Below are 14,281 nucleotides of genomic sequence, written 5' to 3'. Positions count from 1 at the left end.
CCAGGGTTAAGGTTCTATCAACAATGACACCTAATATTTTTAGGGACTCCGAGATTGGCAAGACAAGCTCAGGAATGATTAATGCTGGGGGCGTGAATTTGTTATAAGGAGAGGAGAGAATTAGACAATGAGTTTTCTCAGTATTGAGCTTGAATTTAAATGAGTTGGCCCAGTCAATTCACTGGTAATTTTGCTTAGGTCTTTTTTAAAAGGAATGAAGATAGTGATGTCATCTGCATAAATAAACGGGTTGAGCCCAAATTTGGAAAGGGCCGTGGCCAAAGGAATCAACATTATGTTGAAGAGAGTTGGCGAAAGTGGGGAACCCTGCGGCACACCAGAGTCTGCTTTCCAAAGAGGTGATAAGCTAGTGCTGGAGTTAACTTGGTAAGTTCTTGAGGTTAGAAAGCCTTTCAACCAGGCTAAAACATTTCCATTGGCTCCAAAGTAATCAATGAGCCGCAGTAAGATGTTATGGTTCACCATATCAAAGGCACTAGACATGTCGAACTGTAAAAGCAAAATACTCTTTCCAACAGCTATTTCCCTCTTAAAGTTGGTCAGGAGAGTGACGAGTACGGCTCAGTACTATGGAGCAGACGGAATCCTGACTGCGAGTCATGCAAAATATTAAACTTGTCCAAGTACTCATTGAGTTGTTTATTCACCATGCTCTCCATCAGTTTCACAAAAAGTGGAATAGATGCAATCAGCCGATAGTTGGACAGGTCATTGCTTTTTTTCTTGGCATCTTTGGGTACAGGGGTAAGCAAGATGTTTCCATAACTTACTGGGAACTTGCCATTACCAAGCATGAAGTTGAAATGTAGCGTCAGGTCAGTTAGAAACCAGGTAGGGGCACACTGGAGTAAGTAGTTTGGGCAAACATCCAGCTTGCAATATTTCCTGGAAAATCTGTGGAACTCCTGCTTAATGGAATCTACAGAAAGAGGTGAGAAGCGTGAAAACGAACGGTAAGCTGGATGCTCACCGGATCCTGGATCCAGGCCACTAATAAAATCACTAATGCTGGAATTGTTCTTTGGAAGGGAACTCTGTAATTTTATGAGTTTTTCTTGGAAAAACTTGGCTAGATCTGCAGCAGATGGGATATCGGTACTTGTAGATGTAAGAGCGGTAGTATCCGTCAATTTGTTAACAAAGAAGTAGAGCTTTTTCGTATCATTGTAATCCGGGCCGATCTTGGTTTTAAAGTAGTGTTTTTAGCCTGTCTAATTGCATACTTGTACGTTCTCTGAGATTGTAATTGAAATCACCCATTATTATTGTGTTGTCTAGTATGTTAGCTTTCCTAATTTCCGATAACATTTCTGCATCCATCTGTTCATCTTGGCCAGGTGGACAGTAGTACACTCCTTTCTCTATCCCTTTCCCTTTTACACATGGAATTTCATTCTTTAGGGATTCCAAGATGCATTTTGTTTCCTGCAGAATTTTCAATCTATTTGGTTCAAGGCCTTCCTTAACATACAATGCTACCCCTCCACCAATTCGATCCACCCTATCACTATGGTATAACCCTGGTATGATAGTGTCCGACTGGTTATCCTCCTTCCACCAGGTCTCAGAGATGCCTATTATATCTAGTTTTTCATTTAGTGCAATATATTCTAACTATCCCATCTTATTTCTTAGGTTTCTGGCATTTGCATATAGACATTTCAAACTATGTTTATTATTCTTATTTACATCTTGCTCAGTAGTTGACAGTGTTAATTTGCAATCTTTTGTCTGCTTTTTATTTAAAGACATCTGGAGGGGCATTTTCGAAAGAAACGTCTAAGTCAGAATTTGAACGTTTATTTGTTACATTTGTACCCCACATTTTCCCACCTATTTGCAGGCTCAATGTGGCTTACACAGTACCGTAAAGGTGTTCACCAAGTCCAGTAGAGAACAAATACAAGGTTATATTGTGGTCGAATAAGGTAAGTGTGTTTCAGGCACCATGACGGTCAAAGGGAGGTAAGGTTGTATATTGTCCAGTATGATCATTGGTTTTGCTGTGTAGCCGGGAGTAGGGATTTATGTTGGATTGGTAGGGTAAGCCTTTTTGAAGAGGTTGGTTTTTAGTGATTTCCTGAAGTTTAGGTGGTCATGGATTGTTCTCACAGCTTTAAAGCTATAGAACCCTGATGTTCATGTGATCCTAAGAATTTCTTTTGAAAATCGCCAAATATAGGTTGGCAATTGAAGGGGCAATAGCAGCTCCCATCGCAGGGAGCTGCTATTGCCTCTTCAAAAATAATTCTGCAAAGCAATGCTTGCCAGTTCAACAAAAATTCAGTGGTAATTCTGATGACCTTGTCTCTTCATTGTAACATAGAAGCTATTCAGATTATCAGGACTAACTGGAAGAAAGTTGTCCAAATTCCAAACAGGAAAGAAGGTCGTTTTTGAAAAAGATGGACGTCTATGTTTTGTGTTCAAAAATACTTTGGATTTGGACGTTTTGTGATTTGAACGGCCTTTTTTTTTGTTCCATTTTTGAACAAAAGACATCTAAATGTAAGACCTTCAAAACAGAGGAGTGGCTTAATGGTTAGTGCAGCGGGCTTTGATCCTGGCAACATGGGTTCAATTCCCACTGCTGTTCCTTGTGATGTTGGTCTAGTTAAATGCACAAGGGGTATTTTTGGATATGACATCTAAGTCTGAATTTGAACATTTTTTGTAAAATGTCCAAAATCAGAACAGGAAAGGTCATTTCCTACAAAAAAAAAAGTCTCTTTTCCTTTTGAAAATGCTGTTTGGAAAAATGTTTTGTGATTTGGATGTTTTATTTTTTGGTCCATTTTCAAACAAATACATCCAAATGCAAAACGTACAAAATACACAAGAAAATCCACAATAAAGTGAAACCATTCACATGTTCTATGTGTGGTAAAAGCTTTGGTTGTAATGTAAATCTCAAAGTGCATCAGAAAGTCCACACGGGAGAGAAACCATTTGCATGTATAGAGTCTGGTAAAAGCTTTGGTCAGAAGGTAAACCTCACAGTGCACCAGAGAATTCACATAGGAGTGAAACAATTTATATGTCCTAAGTGTGGTAAAAGCATTGGTTGGAAAGAAAACCTCACATGGCATCAGAGAATCCACACAGGGATGAAACCATTTACATGCACTGAGGAGGTAAAGGCTTCAGTTGCATTGGGACAGGTAATTAGGGAATGTACACTCTTGCTATGAAGTATGGAAAAATAGCACTCTGGTATTTAGATATATATAATGAGACCTCCTTTTCATCTATAGATTTGAATTCAATGCCCAAATCTAATGATAAACAATAGACACAAGGCTCAGACGTTATAAAAAAATAGAAAGCTTGGCATCAGGTAGAATAGTGGAAAAGTGACATCCCAGGAAAGCAATAAGGCCTCCTTGGGGGCACTGCAGTGGACTTTATAAAATGCTCTCACGTATACATCTCACCATTGCTGCCTTACCTTGTCTGCTGAGCCTCCCAAAATCCAATCAAAACCCACTAACCCAACTATACACACTACCATAGCCCTTACAGGTGAAGGGAGCACCAATATGAGGGTACAGTGGGTTTTGGACATGGGCGTAGTTGACTGTTTCATTTTGGGGGGGGGGGGGGGGACAAAGGATGGGCGGAGCATATTAGCATATTCATTTGCATATATATATACACAAATGAATATGCTAATATGGAGGAATGGAGGAAGGAAGGAAGGGAAAAAGAACTGGCTTTTTGGGGAATAACCATAATGAATATGTATGAGATATCAGCCAGCTCTTCCTTCCTTCCTTCTTTCCTCCTTACCCAGCACTCCCTCTTCCTCTCCAGTAGTATTTCCCCAACCCCTTCCCATACCATGCCAGTGTTGACCTTAGAAATGCATAGGTTCTATATGTAGATCCTTCAAGAGGTAGTGCGTCATGATTTAGGCTCTACACCCTTTCTGATGTTTTGGTGCCACCTCAGTAAGGCCAACACATAATCTCTCCACTGCAAAACACTATACACAAACTTGTGCAAAAACACACTCATAACCTTACTAAACCATAACAGCACTATTCCAAGGACAGGACGAGCTACAACCTTATGCGTGAAAAGGGCAGAACTGTAATTACACCAGGCTCTAAAATACCAATACACTACCTCGTGAAAAAAAAAGCAAAACAAAAAGGGCTGCAAATACTATGTGCTAGCAGAATACTGCATCTTGATCACACATGAAAAACACATGACACAACAGACATGACACAAGGAACTAGCAATCAAAAAATATGAAGGCAAAATACTGAACTGGAAAGTGTCAGACTCAGCATGCAGCAATACCAGAAAAATTGAAACTTACATGCAAAATATCACAGATGCACATTTCAAAAAGCTGACATATTCCAATTAATAAATTCTGAATAAAATACTTTTTCTACCTTTGCTGTCTGATCATTTAGTTTTCTATTCGCTTTGGTCCCAGTGTCTTCTGTTTTATGCAGTGTCTTCTTTCCATTTGATATTCTTTCTCTCACCATGTCCACCATCCTCCTGTGTCCTTATGCATCCTATCTACCATCTGTAGCCCTGTCCCTATCCTTCCTCGAGTTTCAGTATCTTCCCTCAACGTATTCCAAACCAGCCCTTAAACTCAGCAGTTTCCCCTCCATCCATATCCAGCATTTCTCCTCACTCCCCTCCATCCATGTGCATCTGCTTCCTGTCTTCCTTCCCCTCCATCCATGTCCAGCATTTCTCCTCTCTCCGTTCCCCTCCATCCATGTGCATCTCCTTCCTTTGTCTTTCCTTCCCTCCATCCTTGCCCAACATTTCTCCTCTCTTCCTTGCCCTCCACTCCATCCATGTCCAGCATTTCTCCTCTCTTCCCTCCCCTCCATCCATGTGCATCTCCTTCCTGACTTCTCTCCCCTCCATCCATCCATCCAACAACTCTCCATTCTCCCCTGCCCTCTCCTCCATCCACCCATATCCAGCAAATGTCCTCTGTCCCCTGCCCCCTCTTCATCCATCCATGTTCAGGAATTCTCCTCTTCCCCTGCCCTCCCCTCCATCTATGTCCAGCAACTCTCCATTCTCCCCTACCCTCTCTTCCATCCATCCATATTCAGCAAATTTCCTCTCTCCTCTTTCCCCTCCATCTATCCATGTCCAGCAATTCTCCTCCTTCCCCTGCCCTCCGCTCCATGTCCAGCAATTTCTATTCTGTCCCCTGCCCTCCTCCCCATCCATCCATGTCCAGCAACTCTCCATTCTCCCCTGCCTTCTCCTCCATCCATCTCCAGCAAATTTTCTCTCTCCCCTGTCCCCTCCATCAATCCCCGTTGTCCAGCAATCTCCTCTCTCCCCTGCCCATCCTGTTTTCTTTCCATCGCCTTCCCCATTCTATCCAGTGTCTCCCTCCCCTCCCCCTTCATGGCATCTCCCATCTCTCTCTCTCTTTTTCTCTCCTACTGGCAGCCTGGAGGAACCATGAACTTACATGCTCTTCCCTTTCCTTCTCTGCCTCTCGTTCTCTCACTCACTCACTCCCTCCCTCCCCCTCCCTGGCAAAGCATAATACAAACGTGCGTGGGGCCGTACTCCTGCTGCGCATGCCGGCTTTCCTCCTCTGCTTCATCCATATAAAACATTTTCGTCTACCCCTCCCCTCCATCCATGTTCATCTCACTTCCTGTCTCTTCCCTCCTCTCCATCCATGTCCAGCATTTCAACCTCTCTCCCTTCCCCTCCATCCGTGTGTATCTCCTTCCTCTGTCTTTCCTTCCCTCCAACATTTCTCCTGCCCTCCCCTCCATCCATCCATGTCCAGCAACTCTCCTCTCTCCCCTTCCCTTCCCCCCTATCCATGTCCAGGGTAACCTACAAAACAGATGAGGATGTGATTCCATGTGCCCCAATGAAAGGACAGTTTAATTCTACTTCCATTTAATTTTAATATATTTCCATCATCTTTATAAACACTAGGCTTCCCAAGGCAGATTAAGACAGTTAAGATGAACCCATCAGAAACAGAATATTCTCACTGAAATCTGGCCATCTGAATTGTATAGAATAACAGTGAAGAAAAATGAGCACAAACTACAGATTTATAATTGCTGTTTCTACTAGCTACAATAATTTTTGAAGTGTTTTAGTGATATTCAATTGTTTATTTTCCTCCTCCACCTTGTAAGGCACTGCCTACCCAACAAAAACAGTGTTAGACTTGTTAAAGATGGACCAACAATAAAGAACGACAATGTGGATGCAGCAGCTCACAGGTTTGCTTGCTGTGTTTTGAGTGAACGGCGACGGCTGCGCGGGGGAGTGGAAACAGAGATTTACTAGATAGGCTGACTCACTTCCACTCCACTCTCTAGTACCAAAGTTGCAGCGGTGAACTGGCGGGCGGCGGTAGTAAAGCAACAAGCAGGCAGGCTCGACTCCGTCCTTCGCTTCCCTGCCCTCTCTGAGTCCCGCCTTCCTCTAATGTCATTTCCTTTCAGGCGGGCAGGACGCTGAGAGGGCAGGGAAGCAAAGGACGGAGTTGAGCCTGCCTGCTTGCTGCTTTTACTACCACCGCCCGACAGTACCGGCACAAAAAAAGCACTGGGGTAAGACTGTCATTTGGGGGGGCAATGCCCCTCTCGCCCCCCAAACTACGCCCATTGGTTTTGGATGACTCACAGTTTACTCCACAAGTGTAACAAGTAGGGGGAGGTAGAAGCCTGGGTCCACCTGTCTACAGTGCATTGCACCACTATTAGACTACTCCAGGGACCTGCATGCTATTCTAATTGACCTGAGTATAACATCTGAGGCTGGCAAGTAATATTTTTAATCACATTTTTTTGAGTGGGAGGGGGAATAGTGACCACTGGGGGAGTAAGGGGAGGTGATCCCCGAGTCCCTCCAGTGGTCATGTGGTCATTTGGGGCACTTCTTCTGTGGTGTAGAGGAGTAGCCTAGTAGCTAGTGCAGTAGACTTTGATCCTGGAGAAGTGGGTTCAATTCCCACTGCAGCTATTTGCTATAAAAACAGGTGTAGCTCAAAACATCTAAGTTTTAGTCTTGGACATATTTGTTTTGTTCCATTATTGTCCATGTCTTAGGAATGCCCAAGTCTCACCTTGAACGTCCTGGCACACCCCATTGAGATTTGGACATCCTTCTGACGGACTTCAGAGAAAGACGGCCAAAAAGAGGTTTCGATAATACTGATTTGGACGTTTCTGTGAGATAGCCGTCCAAATGCTGACTTATGTCACCTTTTGAATGTCTATCTCTTTTGAAAATGAGCCTGCTGGTCTACTATGGTCTCTATTGCAACCTTGCTATCGGGATACCCTATCTTCCCTGTTTTGGTGATATTTTTGAAAGATACCTTGTTTCAAACCATGAGTTTTTGAACGACTGTCAGCCTTCCCCCAGGTTCTAGTTTAAAAGCTTCGCTATCTCCAATAACTTGGCGCAAGCCAACCTACCGTAGCAACTTGGCAGTAATTCCACCTCTAGTGTGCGACATTTCTGGTGCTATGGAAATTTATTTCCATATTTGTACCACTGGTGTTACCCAGCAGTAATCAGGCAGCGCATCTCAATGGGTGGCGGTAAGTGCTCTTCCCCAAAATGGTCACGCGGGAAGTGCATACTTACCATACACTCACTTCTTTTTTTTACCTTTTTACCTGCTGCAATGAAAGAGTCCTCTTCGCACACTCCTGCCACTAGTGCAGGGCCCCTTTTACTGCAGCTTCGTAAAAGAACCCCTTAACCCTCCATTGCCCCAGGTACAAAAACTTAGATGGAGAAAGTACCTGTATATTGCAACTGGCAAGAACGTACTACTCCTACAATTTGACATGTCCAGCGCCTTCGACATGGTCGATCACGGAATACTATTACATATCCTAGGACGTACTTCGGAATTGGAGGCAACGTTCTCAATTGGGTTTCAAAGGGTTCCTAACCACACAATCATACCAAGTGACATCTAATTCGACTACATCAGCCCAATGGATACCTGAATGTGGAGTTCCACAGGGATCCCCCCTCTCAACCGACCTTATTCAACTTAATGATGATACCCTTGGCCAAACTACTATCAAACCAAAACCTCAACCCATACATATACGCAGATGATGTAATGATCTACATCCCATTTAACAAGATTTAAAGGAAATTTCCAATGATATCAACCAGAGCCTACATATCATGCATTCATGGGCGGATGCATTTCAGCTGAAACTCAATGCAGAAAAAACCCAATGCCTAATACTCACCTCTCAACATAACACAAACAAATTCACCACCATTAACACACCAAAACTGAATCTTCCAATTTCGGACACCCTAAAAATTCTTGGTGTTACCATTGATCGTCACCTAACACTTGAAAATCACGCGAAAAATACAACCAAGAAGATGTTCCACTCAATGTGGAAATTAAAAAGAGTAAGACCTTTCTTCCCAAGGACCGTCTTCTGCAACCTGGTACAATCAATGGTACTCAGCCATCTAGACTATTGCAATGCACTATATGCTGGCTGCAAAGAGCAAATAATCAAAAAACTTCAGACAACCCAGAACACTGCAGCTAGACTCATATTCAGCAAAACAAAATATGAAAGTGCTAAACCCCTACAAGAAAAGCTACACTGGCTCCCACTCAAAGAATGCATCATGTTCAAAATATGTACCCTAGTTCACAAAATCATTCATGGAGATGCCCCAGCCTACATGTCAGACCTGATAGAATTACTACCCAGGAACGCTAAAAAAAACATCCCGCACATTCCTTAATCTTCACTTCCCCAACTGCAAAGGTCTAAAATATAAAACTAATGCATGCATCAACCTTTTCCTACTTGAGCACACAATTCTGGAAACGCGCTGCCGCGCAACTTAAAAATGATCTATGAACTAACTAACTTCCGCAAACTATTGAAGACCCATCTTTTTAACAAGGCATACCACAAAGATCAACAAATGTGAACTCCTACACATATATCCAGTACTGCCTTAAGATATTTGCTTGTTATACTATTATCATGCTTTTTATCATTATCATGTTTACCCAAGATTTTTTGCAATACTAAATGTCTATTTCTTATATATTTCCACTATTCATGATATATTGTAGCCACATTGAGCCTGCAAAGAGGTGGGAAAATGTGGGATACAAATGAAATAAATAAATAATGAATGAATGTAAACCAGTTTGGTTGTACTACAGAAAGGCATATAAAATCCACTACCCTTTACCATTAAAAGTATTCTGCAGATTTACTTGCATGGATAATGCCACTAACTGTTATGGAGAAGAAAATTAGAAAACAATGATTCAACAATGATTCATCCCAGAATTGATGTTCCCATTCCTGTCATTGTTTTGCTGTGCATAAAGTATGTTCTAAATCTGTATTGGGACTGTATATACAACTGTCAAATATGACCTGCAGTTGTGGGGAGGGCAGCGGGTTCACATGAGCAGTGACACATAGAGCAGGTGCTCAAACAAGGCATCACATGCTAGTGGTAGCCCAGTGGGAAATGTTTTGTCCTGTTTTGAGCAGGGAGGATCCTATTTTTCATCCTAATGAGCTGTTTTGCATCATTTAGTCCTTAGTATTGAGTACAACCACAATGAAATGAGGAGGGTCAGTATCTAAGCAAAATGTCAGACTAGATATTAGATGCATTCACTGTTCATAATGTGATCTGAGATGGACCTTGAACATGGATATAATTTCCTTATGCTTCAAGGCGCGATACCAATTCATATATTTATGCAGCTACCTTTTCCAAAGAGAATGCCTTTATACTTTTGAAAATTCAGAAACGAGCATGTATTTCCAAACCCTGCCCTCAGGTTCACCCCCATTTCAGATACAAGTGTGCATATAATGAGCCTATGCACATGGTTCTATCTGCATATAGAGTGAGCAATTTTCTAAAGCTCATTAATTGAATAAAGCACTGTTTTGCCCATGGAAATGACTTTTAAATTTACCTTCATAGTGTAACTGAACACAAGAGATCTAGTAACTTTTTATAAACTTTGATTATAGCACTTTTGTCTTTATGATGAACCCTACCTATAATGTTCAATAGATAGTATTTAAATATATATCTTTTATTTCTATAACACTACTGTATATGTTAATTTCACATCATTATATACTAGGGGTGTGCAGCCTAAGCATTTTAATTTCATTTCCTGTTTATTTATTTGAATTTTATTTTGTTTAGGTTTTTATTCTAATTTTGTTATTATGGGAACAAGATCATTAGCCCCTGAATTCTATAAAAGTCATCAAAAAGTGCACACAAAGTGCAAAAAATGTCCAAGTTGTGAGCACAATTTAATTTAATGAGCTAACTTGTGCCAATAACTTACTTTTTAACAAGCAATTATTGGCACTAATTAGGTTTAATTGGCACTTATGCTTATAAATTTAAGCACAGACACGATCCGAAAAAGGGGGTGCGGAAATAGGAGAGTCATGGTCATAACGGGAGCGTTCCTAAAATTGTTATAGAATACTGGAGATGCATGCCTAATGTTGGTGTGTACATTTGCACCACATTTCAGTTGGTGCAAATGGCCACACCTAAAGTGAAGTGCAATTCCCATAAGTAAGCACTATTCTATAAACCGCGCCCAAATTCGTTCTCCTCTTCTCTTAGCAGAGGTTTCTCTGTGAGGGGCAACCGGGAAAAAAGGGAGAATTTACACACTACCAGAAGGATTTTTTCCATTAATGTGATTACCTTTTTGTTGAAGGATCGGATGACCCCTGATGCAGGCAGTTGCTGAAACTTGGTCAAGTCGGGTCCTTCTTCTATAAATTTGTTTACCGTAGATTGTTCCTTCTTCCTGGGACCACCTTTGCTGTTGCTGAGGCCAATTGCTCAGGGTTTTTTTTTGCATAGTTATCAATGTGGGCTACCATTAAGACATTTTTTTTTTACCACTAACTCATGCTATTTTAGCACAGGTCTCATTTTATGCAGTGGAACCTGGTTACTAATAACTGGGGTTAACAGTAAAATAATATGTCTTAACGGTATCCCACATTGATAATGTATCCCTTTTGTGGACTATGGCCAAAAGCTAGTGATTTGTTTTGAATTCAAAGTAAATGGCTTATGAGTTGGGTTTTCTACTACTACTACTTAGCATTTTTATAGTGCTGCCAGGGTTACGCAGCGCTGTACAAGTTTAGACATGGGGAAGGACAGTCCCTGCTCAAGAGAGCTTACAATCTAACGGTAACACGCTATGTAGCCAGTGTAGGTATCAGGAAAGGGGAAGGTGGTTAGGCGCCAAAAGCAAGGGAGAAGAGATGGGCCTTGAGTAAGGACTTGAAAATGGGCAGGGAGGGCGCACGGCGTATGGGTTCAGGAAGTCTGTTCCAGGCATAAGGTGATGCGAGGCAGAAGGGGCGGAGTCTGGAGTTAGCGGTGGTGGAGAAGGGTACAGATAGGAGTGAGTTTTCGTGAGAGCAGAGGTTACGGGTGGGAACATAAGGGGAGAGGAGGGTAGAGAGGTAGTGGGGGGGCTGCAGATTGAGTGCACTTGAAGGTCAATAGGAGAAGCTTGAACTGTATACGGTAGCGGATCGGGAGCCAGTGAAGCGACTTGAGGAGAGGGGTGATATGAGAGTATCAGTTCACGCGGTAGATAAGATGTGCGGCGGAATTTTGGACAGATTGAAGGGGGGATAGGTGGCTAAGCGGGAGGCCAGCGAGGAGAAGGTTGCAGTAGTCAAGGCGAGAGGTAACGAGCGAGTGGACGAGGGTTCGGGTGGTCTGTTCAGAGAGGAAAGGGCGAATTTTGCTAATATTATAGAGGAAGAAGCGACAGATCTTAGCTGTCTGCTGGATATGGGCAGAGAAGGAGAGGGAGGAGTCGAAAATGACTCCGAGATTGCGGGCTGAAGAGACAGGGAGGATGAGGGCGTTGTCAACAGAGACGGAAAGTGGGGGAAGAGGAGAAGAGGGTTTGGGTGGAAAGACAAGGAGTTCAGTCTTTGCCATGTTCAGTTTCAGATGCCGGTTGGACATCCAGGCAGCGATGTCTGAAAGGCAGGCAGAAACTTTGGTCTGGGTTTCGACTGTGATGTCGGGAGTGGAGAGGTAAAGCTGGGTGTCATCAGCATAGAGATGGTATTGGAATCCATGTGATGAGATCAACGAGCCCAGGGAAGAAGTGAAAAGAAGTGGTCCAAGGACAGATCCTTGAGGGACCCCGACAAAGAGAGGAACGGGGGTGGAAGAAGAGCCGTTAGTAAATACTCTGAAGGTGCGTTGGGAAAGATACGAGGAGAACCAGGAGAGGACGGAGCCCTGGAATCCAAATGAGGACAATGTGTCAAGAAGTAAATTATGATTGACGGTGTCAAAGGCGGCAGATAGGTCGAGGAGGATGAGGATGGAATAGTGACCTTTGGATTTGGCAAGGAACAGGTCATTGCAGACTTTAGAGAGTGCTGTTTCTGTTGAGTGTAGTGAGCGAAAGCCGGATTGAAGCGGGTCGAGGACGGCCTGAGAGGAGAGGAAGTCAAGGCAGCGGCTGTGGACAGCACGTTCAAGTAGTTTGGAGAGGAAGGGTAGAAGAGAGATGGGGCGGTAGTTGGAGGGACAGGTGGGGTCAAGTGAGGGTTTTTTGAGAAGAGGGTGTGACTACAGCAGTGCTTGAAGGTGTCAGGGACAGTAGCAGTGGAGAGAGAGAGAGGTTGAGGATGTGACAGATTGAGGGGTTAACTGTAGGAGAGATGTTGGTAAGCAGATTGGTGGAATGGGATCAGAGGAACAGGTGATGCACTTAGAGGAAGAAAGAAGGCGAGCAGTTTCCTCTTTGGTGATCTCAGGAAGGAGGAGAAGGAGGCCAGGTTAGGTTGGTTGAGGGAGTGGGTTTAAGAAGCCACAGGGAGGAGAAGGCTTGGAAATGAATTCAAGGTTTATTTTCTATACTTTATCGCGGAAGTAGTCAGCTAGTGTTTGAGGAGAGAGTGAGGGGGGGGTGGGAGCGGAGGGTACTTTAAGTAGGGAGTTGAGGGTGGCGAAGAGGCGACAAGGGTTGGAGCCAAGAGAATTGGTTAATTGAGAATAATAATCTTGTTTGGCGAGGAATAGGGAGGACTGGAAGGAGGATAGCATGAATTTGTAATGGGTGAAGTCTGGCAGGGTGCGAGATTTCCTCCAGAGTCGTTCAGCAGATCGGGTGCAGGAGCGAAGGTAACGGATGCAAGGGGTTAACCAGGGCTGAGGATTAATGCGCTTAATGGGACGAGAGACAGATGGTGCTAGGGTATCCAGAGCAGTGGAGAGAATTTCATTGTAGGTAGAGACAGCTGTGTCGACAGATTCAGAAGACGAGATGGAAGGGAAGAGAGTGGAGATGTGAGAGGATAGGGTAGGGGGGTCGACAGCTTGGAGATTCCTGAAGGCAGTGGTTATAGTTGGGCGAGGTTGAGGGGGAGGGTGATGAAGTGTGAGGGTGATTAGGTGATGATCTGAGATAGGAATTTCTGAGGTGCAGAAATTGGAAGGTGAGCAAGAAGAGAAGAGAACGAGGTCGAGACAATGGCCATCACGGTGAGTAGGGGTGGTAGAGCATAGGCGGAGGTTAAAAGAGGATATCAGAGTGAGGAATTTAGAAGCGTAGGAGTTGGATGGGTTGTCAACCTGAATGTTAAAATCACCAAGAATGAGGGATGGAGATGCGGGATCAAGAAAGACGGTGAGCCAAGCGTCGAAGTCAGTAAGGAATGAAGAGAGGGGCTTATCAGGGGGGCGGTAGATGACTGCAACTCTGAGTGGTAATGGGTAGAATAGCCGGATGGAGTGAGCTTCAAAGGATGAGAAGCAGTGAGACTGTGGTAGGAGGAGGGGTTGGAAACTACAGGAGGGCGAGAGAAGTAGCCCGACGCCTCCACCGCAGCCATCTGGGCGGGGAGCATGGGAGAAGAGATAACCTCCATGACAAAGGGCCGCGACTGAGGCAGAGTCGTCAGGGGAGAGCCAGGATTCAGTTAGGGCGAGCAGATGGAGGGAACGAGAGATGAAGAGATCGTGGGTGAAGGGCAGTTTATTGCAGATCGAGTGGGCATTCCACAAGGTGCATGAGAAGGGGATGGAAGAGGGGGGGAGGAGGGGAATAGAGACGAGGCTGGAGACATCACGGAAGCGTTTGCATGGATAGGAGGAGGACAGGTGAGGGGGGCCTGGATTAGAATTAATGTCTCCCACGGAGAGCAGGAGGAGGAACAGGAGAGTTCGGAGGAGG

General features: G+C 43.8%; 1 pseudogene; it reads right to left on the bottom strand.

Annotated features, from left to right (window-relative positions):
* Positions 1-560: 560 nt before the first annotated feature.
* On the bottom strand, positions 561-14,049 carry LOC115469654 (annotated as a pseudogene).
* Positions 14,050-14,281: the final 232 nt, after the last annotated feature.

The sequence above is a fragment of the Microcaecilia unicolor genome, chromosome 4 (assembly GCF_901765095.1).
Source record: "Microcaecilia unicolor chromosome 4, aMicUni1.1, whole genome shotgun sequence".
Classification (NCBI taxonomy): domain Eukaryota; kingdom Metazoa; phylum Chordata; class Amphibia; order Gymnophiona; family Siphonopidae; genus Microcaecilia; species Microcaecilia unicolor.
Note: the sequence above shows the minus strand (reverse complement) of the source record. Positions and strands in the feature narration are given on the sequence as shown.